This window comes from Bos javanicus, chromosome 19 (assembly GCF_032452875.1).
Source record: "Bos javanicus breed banteng chromosome 19, ARS-OSU_banteng_1.0, whole genome shotgun sequence".
Taxonomy (NCBI): Eukaryota; Metazoa; Chordata; class Mammalia; order Artiodactyla; family Bovidae; genus Bos; species Bos javanicus.
Window position 1 is genome coordinate 43,895,740 of NC_083886.1, and position 16,259 is coordinate 43,911,998.

A 16,259-nucleotide genomic window follows, 5' to 3' on the forward strand; every position below is an offset into this window, starting at 1 on the left:
TTATTTATTTAACCAACCAGCAGGGACACGTTATATACATTTTTAATAAGAATAGTGTGTCAATACCATGCATCCACTTGATATAACACAGAAAGATGTGGACTAAACATGGAAAAAACCACTCAGGTGACGGTTTGAATTAAGCTAACTGAAGTGCAACCACACCCCCAAACACAGGTAAAGTTTGCACACATGGCTTTGCCAAGGCCAGCCTGTCTTTGTTTCCCTCTCTGCATTTACCCAAGATCTTGGCTCTGAGACAGAAAACTCCCACTCTCGATTGGTTCATTCTGTCCTATGCAATTAAGCAACACCACAATCCAGTAAACGCAAGGGCTCAATTATTTATCTTCTGGCCAAGTTTACCAGGTGGTTATAAAAGAACAATGTCAAGGAGGAAAAAGGTTTATTTCTCTTTAGAGCTGGGTTGATGGGGGTTTTATTTGGATTTTTTTTGGAAGAGGGAGACACGACTTTACCCCCAGAAAAAGGCTGGGGGGAGTTTAGAAAGAGTACAAGACTGTCAATTTCCCTACAGGAAACTTGAATCTTATGCAATAATCCTACCCATAACCAAACAGCCCGCAAGGCTGTAAAGGGAAGACACCTATTCCTACCTCCTCCAGGGGGGCACAGCTGGCTCCTAAAGGAGCAGGAACAGGGCAAGGCGGAGGAAGTGGCTCAGCCGGGAGACGCCGGGCCCCGCCGGGGGGCGGCGAGGAGGCGCTGGCCAACCACCCCCCTCCGTGATCTCCGCCGGCGTGACAGTCGCTCCCGTGGCCGGAACGTCCCCAGAGCCCCAGGGAGCAGGAAGTCGGGGGGCTGTCCCTCGCTCCTGCCCCCCCACCCTAGAGTACCCTCGCCCCACGGTCCTCCCCCTCCAGTCCATTCTCTCTCTTCCTCTGCGTCTCCCCTTTTTCCAAAGAACGAAACTTCCTTCCAGCGCACCCCGTCCCTTCAGAGGTCGGCTCCTGTCATCCCGGGGAACTGTCCCTTCAGAGCGACCCTCCATGTCTCCTCGTATCCCCCAGACCCCACTGAAGTTTCCATTCACTACCCCCCCAAACACCCCAGAAGCTCCCCAGCGCGCCCCTCCTCCCCCGGGATGCCCAGGCCTGAAGGCCGTCGGGGGGCAGCCCCACCCTTAACCCCCTTCACCTGCTGCTCGGGCTGAGGCCCGACTGGCCGGGGCTGCTTTTGCGCCGGGGTGCGGGCCGCGGAACTCCCTCAGGCCGCGGAGTCTCCCTTGGCAGAAGTGGGGAGAGCGCGGAGCTGGGGTGCTCGTCAGGGATCCGGTTCGGGCTCTCTCCCTCAGCGGCGACGTCGGAACCCCAGGCTCCCCCTCCCCGTCTACGCCGCCGCAGCTCCGGAAACCGCTGAATTACAGCCCCTCCAGCCAATCCCCGCCCAGCCCCCGCTTGGCCTGGGCACGCCGCTCATGTATAATTCATAACATGACCAGTTTTCTTGGCCACCCAGAGGCCCTGCTGAGCTTACTCTACATCTGAAGCCCCACCCACTGGCCAATGAAGAGAGCCTCTGGGAGAAAGGGCGGAGCCAGCACAAGGCTGGGAACGCCCCTGTTCTGGCTGTTCCGACTCTTAGGACTCCTCCCTCCGCAACAACTGGGGAAGAACCGAGGCTCTGGGCAGAGGAGCCCGGGGGGAGGGAGGGAAGATGACTGGAATGTCCTGCTGAAAACTCAGCTGAGTTCCTGGCAGTGCGTGACGTCAAGACACTTTAAATGCCCCTGATGCGGCTCCTTTCTGCCTGCTCTCCGTCTTCCCGGCCCTTGGCACCACGTGGGGGCAAGGTTGGGAGCACTTACCACGTGGGAATCAGCCAGTTAGACAGTCCCCAGGTGTCGCCAGATCCTCTAGGGGCCCAACGCCCGAAATGGGTTTCTGGAGACAGCAAAAAGAACATGGGTGACTCCCGCCTGCTTTGAACTTCAGTTTCTGCGTGAGTCGGGACACACACACCCGGAAACATGACGTGGAAATAGAGTAATTACTAGAGTGCGTGGGGAGAAGGTAGTGGATTTAACCCTGCCCTTCGTTCCGTCGCTTCAAGCATCAAAGGCCAACGGCTCGCACATTGGCCGGTTCAAGGGAATAAGGAGACAGTACCAATGAAGGATGACACGTATACACATTGTTTTTATGCGTCTGAGTTGAAATACTTGAAATTGCGTGCCTTTTTCTTTTTTGCCTCATCTACTTCAAATGCAAGTTTTACTGCATTAACCAGTAGTTTATAGGAAATGTAGACATTTCACCTTACATAATAGATGTTCTTTGCATTATAGTGTGTGTGTGTGTGTGTGTAAGACTATTAGGGTTTTAAAAAAATAACAGCTATTAGTGTTTGGTTGTGTTTGTTTAGTACAAAGAGGTATTAAAGATGAAATCTAAAAAGGGCCTGTTATCTCAACACCCAAATAAACCTTGATGACAGCTTTTTCAATGAAACTAACACATGTTTGTGGTTAGAAAATTCAGACAGTTCAGAAAACACAAAAATTAAAACTGAAAATATGCCCCCTTCCCCCACTAGTCCTCGCCAAGGATAGCTATTCTTATTTCTGGTGGGAAAATCAATGACTCCTAACCTTTGGGGAATCTGAGTTTGTTGGAGACTATGGATTCTACTCCCAGAAATACACAGCATGACATTTTACTCGCAAATTCTCCTGGTTCCCTAGTTTAGACCTTTGGACCGCCATATATGCAAATAAAGAGGTGAGAGCATCTGTAGGGTAAATGGTAGGGTCTTTCCTGGTGGGGCTGCGAGTTTCCTATTGCTCTCCCATAGACCCAGCCCAGCTTGGAAATTGCTGTATTTGTCTGTAGTGTGTGTATGTTTGTGTGTGTTTGACTGCAATTATCTTAATCTTCCCTTTAGGGCAGATCCTCCACCTTCCACCTCACCTAAACTCTGCTTTAGCTATGCTTTCCCATGCAGTTGACTACCTCCTTAGTAACATAGGGGCTGATATTTATATATTTCTTATTGATACACTCTTGTTTCTCACAACAATTATATGTGGCAGATAGAGGCTATATTATCCATTGATAGGAAATTATGATAGAAATAGTATGATCATCTCAAGATCACAGATACTCAGAGGTATACCAGGTGGGTTCAGAGCCAGGTTTTTATTATGTATTTTATTTATTATTTTTAAAGTATTTATTATTTCTTTTTTGGGCTGCCCTGGGTCTTCGTGGCAAGGTCTTTTTTTCCCTCAGTTGCGGCATGTGAGCTCTTCAGTTGTGGCATGTGGGATCTAGTTCCTTGACCAGGGATGGAGACCAGCGGTCAAACCTGGGCCCCCTACACTGGGAGTGCGGCGTTTTAGCCACTGGACCATTAGGGAAGTCCCCAGAGCCAGGTTTTTAGAATCTACATCTCACAACTTTGTTCCATCCACCTGAACCCTGCCCTCCTTCTGGACTCCTCTGCTGACCTGTGTTTCCCTCACTGCCCTCCTCTCAATTCACACAGAAAATCTATCCCTGAATCTATCTGTTCCACCTATGAAACCTCTCTCCAGTGCAGCCACTGGCCTTTCTCCATACCACAGAGCCCCCCATGGCTTGAAGACAGAAGTTTCTCTCACCTGAGCCAATGCTTTGACCTGAACTCCCTTTTCCAATCTCATCCCCTCCATCTTAAACACCTGAAGCTCCCACACTGAATTTATTACCCTCCTCCAAACACCTTCTGTAACTTTACGCCTCTGCAAATCTCCTTGCCTCCAACTGGAATATCTTCTCTTTCCTCATTCTCTACTGGAAAACTCTTATTCATTATTCAAAGTCCAGTTCCAGCACCACCTCCTCTGGGCTTTCCGAGACTCTTCCTGGCAAAGTTAATCTCTTCTCCTGGATTCCTTTAACAGGTTATTTCCCCATCTAGTTTAGCATTCTCCACCTTGGACTCCAATGAATCCATTTGTTAGCCTACTTCCTGGTAAATAAAATTAATAATTAACTTTTATAAAACAATCACCATTTTCCAGGAACTGTGCTAAGCTTTTTACATAGATTATCTCATTTGACCCTCACCAAAACCCAGTGAGGTGGGTACTGTTGCATTTCTCATTTTCAGCTAGGCAACTATGGCAGAGAAAGTTGAAAGACTGGTCCAAGGTCCCACAGATAGAGACTACATGCAAACTCAGAATGAGAATCAGGCCTGGCTGCCTCCTTTGTCCATAAGCTTGAAAACATCTCCTCTAAGCTTTTGGTTTCTGGAGGCCTGAACCCCTTCATACTCACTTTCGTAATTCTAGCATCTAGCCCAGAACTCACCTAAGCCTGAGTTAATGAAATATTAATCAACAGGTGTTGAATAATCATATTAGCAATAGCTAACACGTGGAGTGTTTACTATGTGCTAGTTACTGCTTCTGAGCTTGTGTTATGCAGCTCATCTATTAACTCATTTCATCCTTAAAATAGCTCCAAGATACTCTGATTTTACAAATGAGAAAAATGAGGCTTACCCCAAGGTTAAGTGACTTGCCCAAGAACAAAGAGCTGGTAAATGACAGTCAGATTCAAACCCAAGTGTGTTCAATTGGAGAGCCTGAATAGCTTCTCTTCCTTGACTTCATATCAAGGATAAAACTTCCTTTTGGATCTCCAAGGAAGGAAGGACCTAAAGGAGGAGAAAACCTGATGCCTGCACCCTCCACCCATCAAATAAATAAGGGCAGAGTGCAGAAGTCCAGCCCATTCAAGTCCATGGTGGATGGACATATCTTTATAAACATATCTGCAAACTCTTTGACACTTCTTGCGTCTATAATAAATGTAGAGTCTCATTCCACATAGAATACAATGGTTATGATGCTGCCTGACTTTTGAGGTTAGGTCATAAAAGACAATACAGGACTACCTTGGTGGTCCAGTGGCTAAGACTCTGTGCTCCCAATGCAAAAGGTCTGGGTTCGATCCCTGGTCAGGGAACTAGATCCCACATACCACAGCTACGAGTTCGTGAACCACAGCTAAAGATCCTGCAGACTGCAACTAAGATGATCCTACATGCTGACAGATAACTAAGCCCTGGCACAGCCAAATAAGTAAATAAATATTTTTAAAAATTAAACGGCAATGCAGTGTCCACCTGACTTTTTCTCTTGGAACACTCACCCTTGGAACTCGGCCACCGTGCTATAAGGAAGCCTACGCAACATGTAGCAACCACCTGAAAGTGTTCTGGCTAACAGTCTAGCTAAGGCCTAGGTGACAGCAAGCACCAACTGTGAGTCAGACTCCATATGATTCCAGCCGCAGCTTTCAAGCCACCCGGATGGAGGCCAGATGGAGGCCAGATGGAGCAGAAATGAGCCGTTTTCGCTGAGCCTTACCCAAATTACACATTCACAAGCAAAATAAATGTTGTCATTGTTTTAAGCTACTAGGTTCTTTGTTTGGTTTTTCCTTTAATTGAGGTAACATTGGTGTATAACTGTTTCATGTGTGCATTTTATTTCTATTTCTATATAGCCTATAGCATGCATGCGCGCGAAGTCGCTTCAGTCATGTTTGACTCTTTGTGACCCTATGAACTGCATCCCACCAGGCTCCTCTGTCCATGGGATTCTCCAGGTAACAATACTGGAGTGGATTGCTGTACCCTCCTGCAGGGGATCTTCCCAACCCAGGGACTGAAGCAGGATCTCTTACGTCTCTTGTATTGGCAGGCAGCCAGTAGCACCACCTGGAAAGCCCCAGCCTATAGCATGCTGCTGCTGCTACTGCTGCAAAGTCGCTTCAGTCGTGTCCGACTCTGTATGACCCCATAGACGGCAGCCCAGGAGGCTCCCCCGTCCCTGGGATTCTCCAGACAAGAACACTGGCGTGGGGTGCCATTGCCTTCTCCAGCCTATCGCATACTCACCACCAAAAATGTAGTTTCCATCTATCATCATACAGCTGATAGATGTATCTTTCCCATTTTGCCCTTCCCTCTGGTAATCGCTACTCTGTTCTCTGTATCTACATGTTTGTTCTTGTTTGGTTCGTTCATTTATTCTGTTTCTTTTTTTGTTTTTTATATTTTACATAGGAGGGAAATCATTGAGTATTTGTCTTTCTCTATCTGATTTATTTCACTTAGCATAATACTCTCAAGGCCCATCCATGTTACACATGGCAAGATTTCACCTTTTTATGGCTGAGTGGTATTCCAGTGTGTGTGTGAGTATGTGTACCATATCTACTTTATTCATTCATCTATTAATGGGCACTTAGAATGTTTCTACATTCTAGCTATTGTACATAATGCCACAATTAACATAGTGGAGCACATATCTTTTTCATTAGTCTTTTTGTATTCTTTGGATAAAAACCCAGAAGTAGGATTGCTGGACTATTATTTTAGTTCTGCTCTTAATTTTTTGAGCAACACCATAACTTTTCCTATAGTGGAAAAGTTATATTCCTGCCTACACTAATTTACATTCCTGCCAACAGTGTATGCTGCTGCTGCTGCTAAGTCGCTTCAGTCGTGTCCGACTCTGTGCGACCCCATAGACGGCAGCCCACCAGGCTCCCCCGTCCCTGGGATTCTCCAGGCAAGAACACTGGAGTGGGTTGCCATTTCCTTCTCCAATGCATGAAAGTGAAAAGTGAAAGTGAAGTCGCTCAGTCGTGTCTGACTCTTATCGACCCCATGGACTGCAGCCTACCAGGCTCCTCCGTCCATGGGATTTTCCAGGCAAGAGTACTGGAGTGGGTTGCCATTGTCTTCTCCGAACAGTGTATGAGGGTTCCCTTTTCTCCACATCCTTGCCAACACTTGTTATTTTTTGCCTTTTTGATATAACCACTCTAACAGGCATGAGGTGATATTTCATTGTGATTCCAATTTGCACTTCCTGAAAAGTTAGTGATGTTGAACATCTTTCCACAGGCCAGTTGGTCATCAGTAAGTGTATCTTCTTTGGAAAAAAAAGTCTGTTCATCTTCTCTGCTGCTGCTGCTGCGTCACTTCAGTCATGTCCAACTCTGTGCGACCCCAGAGATGGCAGCCCACCAGGCTCCGCCGTCCCTGGGATTCTCCAGGCAAGAACACTGGAGTGGGTTGCCATTTCCTTCTCCAATGCATGAAAGTGAAAAGTGCAAGTGAAGTCGCTCTCTTAGCGACCCCATGGACTGCAGCCTACCAGGCTCCTCCATCCATGGGATTTTCCAGGCAAGAGTACTGGAGTGGGGTGCCAGTGCCTTCTCTGTTCATCTTCTCTACTCTTAATTAATTAATTTATTTATTGGTCATGCCACTCAGCTTAAGAGATCTTAATTTCCTGACCAGGGATTGAACCCAGGCCCCCTGCAGTGGAAGTTCGGAGTCCTAATCTTTGGACCACCAGGGAATTCGATTGGATTGCTTGTTTTTGTTATTGTTGAGCTATATGATTTCTTTCTGTATTCTGGATATTAACCCCTTGGATATATCATTTGCAAATGTAGTCTGCCATTCTGTAGGTTGTCAGTTGTCTTTTCATTTTGTTGATGGTTTTCTTCGCTGTGTGAAAGTTTTTAGTTTGTTGCAGTTTCATTTGTTTTTCTTTTTTAAATTTTTCTTTATTTTTTAAATTTATACATATTTATTTATTTGGCTGTGCCAGGTTGCCGCATGCAAGATCTTTAGTTGTGGCATGTGGAATCTAGTTCCTCGACCAGGGATCAAACTCGGGCCCCTGTATTGGAAGCACAGAGTCCTAACCACTGGTTCACCAGGGAAGTCCAAATTTTTATTTTTTTGGCCATGCCATAACAGCTTTCAGGATCTTAGTTCCCCAACCAGGGGTTGAACCCACACAGCAGTGAAAGAGCCCTAACCAAAGGACAGCCAGGAAATTCCCTCTTTTGTTTATTTTTGCTTTTGTTTCCCTTGCCTAAGGAGCTATAGCTGGAAAGATATCGCTAAGACTTATCAAAGAGCATATTGCCTATGTTTTCTTCTAGGTGTTTTATGGTTTCAGGTCTAACATTCACGTCTTTAATCCATTTCGAGTTGGTTTAGCTTCGTTCTTTTGCATGTGGCTATACAATTTTCCCAGCAACATCTATCGAAGAGACTATCATTTCTCCATTGTGTGTCCTTACTCCTCTGTTGAATATAAGTTGTCCATTTTTGTGTGCGTTTATTTCTGGGCTCTAAATTCTGTTTCATTTATCTAGGTACTGCCAGTATTGTGCTGTTTTGATTACTATGGCTTTGTAATTTATAGTTTGAAATCAGGAAGGATGATACCTCCAGCTTTGTTATTTTTCCCCTCCAGATTGTTAAGCCAGTACATTTTGGGATGGTTTGTTACTCTTCACATTAGGTAAATTTAGATCCCACATGCTGAGTGGTATGGCCAATAAATAAGTAAATAAACAAAATCACAGAGAAGGGCAGGTCCATGCAACATGAATTCCTTGGACTTCTACTTTCTGCAAAAACACTTCTCAGGCATCATCATGCAAGTAGCTCTCTTCAGTCCTGTCTGAAAAACAGTCCTCCTTACTCAGTATTTTCAAGGCTAAATGTTTTTCCTATGCTGCTTAAAACATCATCCATACCATGTCATTCCCACGTGCATGCTAAGTTGCTTCAGTCTGACTTTTTGTGACCTTACCGACTGCAGCCCATCAGGCTCCTCTGACCATGGGATTCTTCAGGCATGAATACTGGAGTGGGTTGCCATGCCCCCTCCAGGGGATCTTTCTGACCCAGGGATCAAACCCAGGTCTCCTGCATTACAGGCAGGTTGTGAGCCACCAGGAAGCCCTGTCATTCCCATGGGGCTTAGGAAAAAAGGAGTTCTCCTTTCTCATTCCCTCCAAGGCCCCACCTATCCCACCAAATTCTCTCCTGTCCCCTCAATTCCAGCCAGTCCATTGCCACCTCAGGGCCTTTGCATATGCCCTTCTTTTTCCTTCTGTAGCTCTGGTATGGCTAGTTCCTTCTCACCCTTCTGGTCTCACCTGCTCAGAGAGAGCTTGTCTAACTACCTCCACCTAAGGTTGCTCCCAGCAACTTTAGTCTTATCTCTATGTGCTGTTTCCTCTGAAACTCTTATCATAATCCTCATTTTATTTATCTATTTACAGTTTCTTATCTGTCTTCTTCATTTTACTATCAGTTCTGGAAAAATGGATTTTGCCTGTTCACTTCTTCCTTGTCTCTCCCTGCAGGACACACAGTAGGTGCTCAATAAACACATGGACTAAATGGAAGTGCTCTTGGTTCCACCCCTGCCATGGTGGGTTTTATCAGTTCTCCTCTTTCTCTTGACCTTTTCCACTTATTCCTTCCCTTCTGTTTCTGCAGATTCTCTGTCTTTCCCATCTTGACCTTCAAGTAACTCCCCCCTTTCCCATCTTGGTCCCCAAGTCCTTACCCCAACTTGCCCCACCAAGGTGGCTTCTGCACTCTCCTCTCCATAGGACAGTGCTCTTGAAGGTCATTAGGGACCTTTTTCTCACCAAAGCTTATGTCTTCTTCTGGGTCATTTTATTTTAACTTGACTGTAGAATCTGCCAATCATTCCCCTTCCACCCTCCTAGATAGTCTTTCCTCCCTTGACCATCACAATGGTCAACAGAAGCAGCTGCATTAACTAGAAGGCTGATGTGAGCTGAAGTGAGACACAGAGTTTGAATCCTGGCTCTGACACAGAATAAATGGTGCAACCCTGGGCCAGTTCCTTAACCTCTGTGAGTGTCAGCACCCTCATCTTCAATGGAGAACCTAATTCTGACCTCAGGAAGTTTGCATTAAAGGGTTCTTGATACAAGAACAAAGATACAAATTAAGTGTGTAGCATGACAGATAAGAGCCAGGCTCAGACACCCCACCTACACAGCAGTGTGACCCTGGGTCAGTTGCTTAACCTCTCTGAGCCTGTTTTCTCATCTACAGAACAGAGAATATGAGTGCACCTACCTCATAGGTTGTGAAGATAGAAGAGAATACAGTGTTAGCTATAATCTTATTCAAAAAAAAAAAAAAACACCCCACTAAAAAAAAACAAGAGTAGGGTGGGGGAAACTTATTGGAAAGAATCTGAGGTCTCTCCCAAATTCCAATAAAGAGTTGAACAACCACACCTTATAATTCCAGGAACCTCACCACAAGTGGACGTCCCACTAAGCTCTGCCATTCACTTGTCATGACTTGACTTGAGGCTGCTACTGAAATGTTCAGTCTCTAACCATGGTAATAAGAAGGGTAAGTGAAGGTTCCAAATGTTTTGAATCACTGGTGTTTTTTAATGCTACCATTTTAAGCATTCATATATATATATAATATATATGAATTCTATATATATTATATATATATATATATGAATTCTATATATATATTATATATATATATATATATAGAGAGAGAGAGAGAGATTGTGCTAGGTCTTTGCTGCTGTGCAAAGACTTTCTCCAGTTGTGGCATGTGAGAGCTACTCTAGTTGCGGTGTGCAGGCTTCTTATTGCAGTGGCTTCTCTTGTTGCAGAGCACGGGCTCTTAGTTCATGGGTCAGTAATTGCAGCTGGTGGGCTCGGTGGTTGTGGCTCACAGGCTTAGTTGCCCCTCGGCATGTGGAATCTTCCCAGACTGGGGATCAAACCTGTGTCCCCTGCATTGGCAGGAGGACTCCCAGCCACTGGATCACCGTGGAAGTCCTCAAGCATTCTTTTTCACTTTTTTGTTGTTGTTCATCTGATTGGAATTAAATTTCCAATTTCCTGGCAGCTGTAGGCTCAAAATTCTAAATTGCTGGCAGAGAGGATTTCATTGGTCCAGACAGGCATCTTTGAAAAAGCAGCTTGGACAGGGTTATTCAGTAAAAGCAGGTTCCAAAAAAGAAGGTTCTGGTTATCTGGTAGAGACAAAGACCTGGAGGGAGGGAGCAGGGATTTTCCAAGCAGAAGGACATCAGATAAGCACCAGAATCACCTAAGATAATACCTATGAAAGTGCCCTGCACCCAGTAAGGTGTTCTTCTCCCTCTCCAACCATCCCACAATCTACTTTACTGTTCCCTCCAACCCCATCAACTTCTTAAAGCGGGGCATGGCTGCTTTAATTTTACAATCCATCCTCTTCTCTCCCTAACTTCCCCCTCCCTTGGCTAGCTCATCTGTTCCTAGCACTTCAAAGATCACTTCTCTTCTGATAACTATTTTATGCTGAGTCTTATAAGGTACAAATAAACAACCTTCTCTTCCAGGTCCACAGTAACTTCCTCTCTATGACTCCTGCTTTTCTCATCTATAAAACAAGACCCTTTGGGAATTCTCTGGTGGTCCTATGGTTAGGGCTCCACATTTCCACTGGGTTCAATCCCTGGTTGGGGAACTAAGATCCTAAAAGCCATGTGGTCAAAATATTAAAAATAAATAAATAAATAAAACAAGACTCTTATAGGTTTCAACACTCCATAATTTTTCTTTTTTTTTTTTTTTTGGCTGTGCAGCATATGAGATCTTATTTCCCTGACCAGGGATCAAACCTACGCCCCCTGCAGTGAAAGCACAGAGTCTTAACCACTGAACCACCATGGAAGTCCCCTCATTATTCTATTAACTGTTCTTCAATCATGTCCCAGAGAAGGCAATGGCACCCCACTCCAGTACTCTTAACTGGAAAATCCCATGGACGGAGGAGCCTGGAAGGCTGCAGTCCATGGGGTCGCTGAGGATTGGACACGACTGAGCGACTTCACTTTCACTTTTCACTTTCATGCATTGGAGAAGGAAATGGCAACCCACTCCAGTGTTCTTGCCTGGAGAATCCCAGGGACGGGGGAGCCTGGTGGGCTGCCGTCTATGGGGTCGTACAGAGTCAGACACGACTGAAGTGATGCAGCAGCAGCAGCAGCAATCATGTCCTCAGTATTCCTGTCTCTTTGCCTTTCCACACACTGCTCCCTTTGCCTGGAGGACTGTGCCTGTCCCACATCATTATTTTCATTTATTTAACACATACTGAGTATCTACTATGTCAAGAGATACCTGTTGGGTCCTGTCTGGCTCACAACGAGTCCTCCTTTTCTAGGAATTGCTTCCTCTACTCCCCATTCATATTCTGGAATAGGTCCCTTCAGGCATGTCTGTATTTCATGGTCCTATTCTCCCAGTCATAGATGATTAAACCCTGGGTGAGCACATGTTTACTGGCTTAATCAGAGTCTCTCTGCCAGGAATTTGGAATTTGAAACTGAGAGGCACAGAGCCTGGGAGCCCTTCAAGCTGAGTTCCATTAATGTCAGTGCTTTCAAGAGGGCCATCCATCATCTCCCTCTCAAAAGTCCCTGGAGATCCCCTGATTCCTACTCTTCCCAGCCTGACCACTCAGCAATTCCTTGGTGTCCATGGGACACCTTGGCAGCCTTCCAACATAAGTTCCTGTTTCCCCTTTTGGCCGGTGTTCTTTTGTTATGCTTTTAACCTAATAACATTTACCAATGAAATTGTGTATGAGACTCTGTTAGGCTCTAACAGTTAGGTTAAGTGTTAACAGTTTTGTGTTAGGTGACACAAAAATCAAGTAAAATATTGTCTCTGCCCTCCAGCAACATGTATTTCAAATCCTACCCTTTGTGAAGGATTATAACTTAAAAGCCCTCTTCCTCTATAAGTTTCTCCATATTCCCCAAGCAGGGTGAATCTGTTTTCAGTGTATTGCCATTGCATTCTGCTTTACTTCTCTTACTCAATATCTCTTTGAGTTATTTTGAACATCTGCCTCTCCCACTAATTGCAAAATGTTTCAAATCAAGAGCTAGATATATTATATCTTGGCTGTTAGCACAATATCACAAATAGATCCATGGGAAGGAACACCTGATTCTTTGTCCACCCATCATCTTCTCTCCTTCCCCTAACAGCAACCCATTTTTCCTTTGGGAAATCAGCTTTCCTTGCTGAGCAGCATGCAAGATCTTAGTTCTCAGACCGGGGATCAAACCCATGCCCCCTGAATTGGGAGCTTGGGGTCTTAACCACTGGACAGGACTTCCCTGGTGGTCCAGCAGTTAAGAATCTGCCTGTCAATCTGCCTGTCCCCTGCCTGCAGGGGACAATTTCCATCCCTGGTCTGAGAAGACCCCACATGCCACAGAGCAACTAAGCCCATGCACCACAACCACTGAACCCTTGCTCTGGAGCCCATAAGCCACAACTACTGAGCCCACATGCTGTAACTATTGAAGCCTGCACACCAGAGCCCGTGCTTCACAACAAGAGAAGCCACTGTAATAAGAAGCCTGAGCACCACAGCGAAGAATAGCCCTCGTTTGCTGCAACTAGAGAAAGCCAGCAAGCAGCAATGAAGACCCATCTCAGCCGAAAATAAATAAATAAATAAAATTTGACCACCGGACCACCATGTAAGTGTCTTCCTCCACACTCAATTCTATGCTGCAGGTGAGTTCTAGAAATGGTCCATGGCCTAGATTTGGTCAGAGGCACAGTGATTTGAATATGTGACATCTCAGGAGTGTATCTGAAATTCTGGAAAGATTTGGAAAGAAATCCTCTTAACTGGGGTTGTTGAGCTGTCAAGCCGTAAGCCTGCAGCTATTGATGGTCATCTTTGCCAACACACTGTGAAAATCTAATTGCAAATGAAAAACACAGCAGAGAAGAGGAGATAGGAAGAGAAATTCCTAGTGATGTTACATCAGAACTTGCAACCAGACACTCCTCGACCTACCATTGGAAACTTTTTCGATTACTTTAACTCCTTTGATTTTTATTTTCAGCTTTGGTGGGTTTTTTTGTATGATTGTTTTGTTTTATTTTGGCTTTTTCTGCTGAAGCCAGTCTGAGGTGAGTTTATGACCATTGCAATAAAGTTTTAAAATTCGTTCAACGAACGTTTATTGACATAGAGTCCTATGGGAACCCTGAGAAGGAAATGATCAGTATGACTGGAGAAGAGGTTGGTTTATGAGGGGAGATGGAAAGAGGGAGGCTATTCCAGAGAGAGGTAAGGCCCACAGGCCTGAAAGTATGTGGGCCATTTTTGACCAGCAGACTGCTATCGAGCATATTGAACAGCAGTAAGAACTGAAGCAGGGACCAGACTCTTTAAATATATATATATATATTTATTTGGCTGTGTTAGCTCTTAGTTGTGGCAGACAGACTCTAGTTGTGGCATGTGAGCCCAGCAGTTGCAGCACATAAGTGCTTAGTTGCTCTTAGGCATGTGGGATCTTAGTTTCCAGACCAGGGATCAAACCCATGTCCCCTGCATTGCAAGGTGGACTCAGCCACAGGGCCACTAGGGAAGTCCCATGGGGCCAGACTCTTATGATATCTTGTGAGCCGTGCCAAAGACTTTAACCCTATCGTCAAAGGAAGACATTTAAACTGGAAAGTATGTTTTCTTTAAAAAAGAAAATCTATGTACCTATATAAATAATATAAATAAGTTTATATCTCTATCTCTACCTGGCAGTAACATGGGGAATAGATTAGAAAGAATCTAAAGGCAGTTCAAACACCGCAGGTGAGAGCAAATGAGATCTGGACGAGTGTAGGATGCTGCAGCTGTCTTCTCCTGCCCCTGAAGAAAGTTACCTCTTGGGATAAGGACTTTGGAAGTACTATTTAGAGATCTGATAACTCAGTCTGTAGAGGAACTCCCTTAGATCCCAGGTGTGGACAAAAGATTGCTGCCTGCCATTATCAGTAAGGGCTTCCCTGGTGGCTCAGTAGCAAGGAATCCACTTGCAGTGCACGTGGAGAGATGCTGGTTTGATCCCTGCGTGGTGATGGACAGGGAAGCCTGGCATGCTGTAGTTCATGGGGTCGCAGAGTCAGACACGACTGAGCGACTGAATTAAATTGAACTGGGGAAGGGTCCCTAGAGAATTTTCCTGGAAAATTCCATGGACAGAGAAGCCTGGTTGGCTGTAGTCCATGGGGTCGCAAAAGAGGTGGACACAACTTAGCGACTAAACGAAACAACAATTATCAGTAAACAAAAGATGTTGAATCAAGTGTCATATTACAGCCACCCTGACAGTGAGTGCTGAGGGAACTCAGGATAGAAATTAAGATTGCCCACCATTCTGCAGTAAACTGCTGGATCCTCCCCTCCCACCCCCTATACCCACTGCCCTATACCTGAGGAGACTCACAATGAGAAAACACAGGACACCAGACCCAGTTGAAGTGCATATCAGTGAAATGAATTTAGTGAGTGCAGACTTTGCACCTTCCCGTCCATAAAAAGGGCTTCCCTGGTTGGTGGCTCAGACATAAAGAATCTGCGTGCAACTCGAGAGAGCTGGATCTGATTCCTGGGTGGGAAAGATCCCCTGGAGAAGGGAAAGACTATCCACTCCAGTATTCTTGCCTGGAGAATTCCATGACAGAGGAGCCTGGCAGGCTACATACAGTCCATGGGGTTGCAAAGAGTAGGATGTGACTGAACGACTAACAATTAACACATAAAGAAGCACTAATTTCATTAACTTGAAATGTCTGGTTTTCTTTAATTAACGATAATCTTCAATGTTCCGACTACCTGACCTTTGTTGCAAAACTGCTTAATATCCTGGCTCCTCCCTTTTGCCTCTTTAGAACAGTTTCTCAGCATTATCTGAGATGCTGTGTCCCAGGCTTGAAGCCCTCATAATGTCTGCCAAAGAAAACATAACTCTCAACTTTTAGGTTGTGCTTTTTTTTTGGTCAACACAGATAATGTTTGATGGGATCCTTCGAGAGACAATACCTCTAGTTTATTGTCTGATTCTAACCCATGGAAATAGTGCTAATGAGGGTGGGCAAGTTGATGACCAGTTGGTGGAAAAGATGCTTTGTGGGAATGGGACCTTGGAATGTCCATCAAATCCTATTGGTAGGAAGCTATTGCATGAAAGCCTCCTCCTCCCTTCGGCTGCAAGCAAAGAAGAAAAGGAATAATTTCTGACTTAGGCAGAGCTTCTGGAGTTGTGGCCCCACACTGTGATGTAAAGGAGGAATGTCATGGAACAGGGGCCAGCAGAGAAGTGGCTCTTCAGAGAATTAGGGCCACTTCTAACAAAATGGTGTCCAGAATAGAGCTGGGTAGGGAAGTTACAGCAAAGTAATTTGGCTGGTAGTGAAAGTGTGGTGGACCAGTGAGCAGGATGGCTTACAGAAGCAAAGGGGAAAGAACCAGGAAACTTACTGCTTTGAGTAAGAAAAGTGAACAATGGCTTGGTATCCCAGGGCCCTTCCTGGTTTCCCTCAAGCTCATTA

At 45.2% G+C, this 16,259-nt stretch overlaps 1 protein-coding gene across 5 annotated transcripts in view; it reads right to left on the reverse strand.

Annotated features, from left to right (window-relative positions):
* The window catches only part of STAT3 (signal transducer and activator of transcription 3), a 75,830-nt gene extending 74,404 nt beyond the window's left edge, over positions 1 to 1,426 (reverse strand). For 3 of the 5 annotated variants that reach the window (XM_061391843.1, XM_061391844.1, XM_061391842.1), the window contains exon 1: positions 1,159 to 1,389. The gene's annotated coding sequence lies outside the window, so the exon portion shown is untranslated. Of the gene's footprint in view, positions 1 to 1,158 lie in introns of all 5 variants that reach the window. The other 2 variants (XM_061391841.1, XM_061391845.1) reach the window with 2 other exon arrangements.
* Positions 1,427 to 16,259: the final 14,833 nt, after the last annotated feature.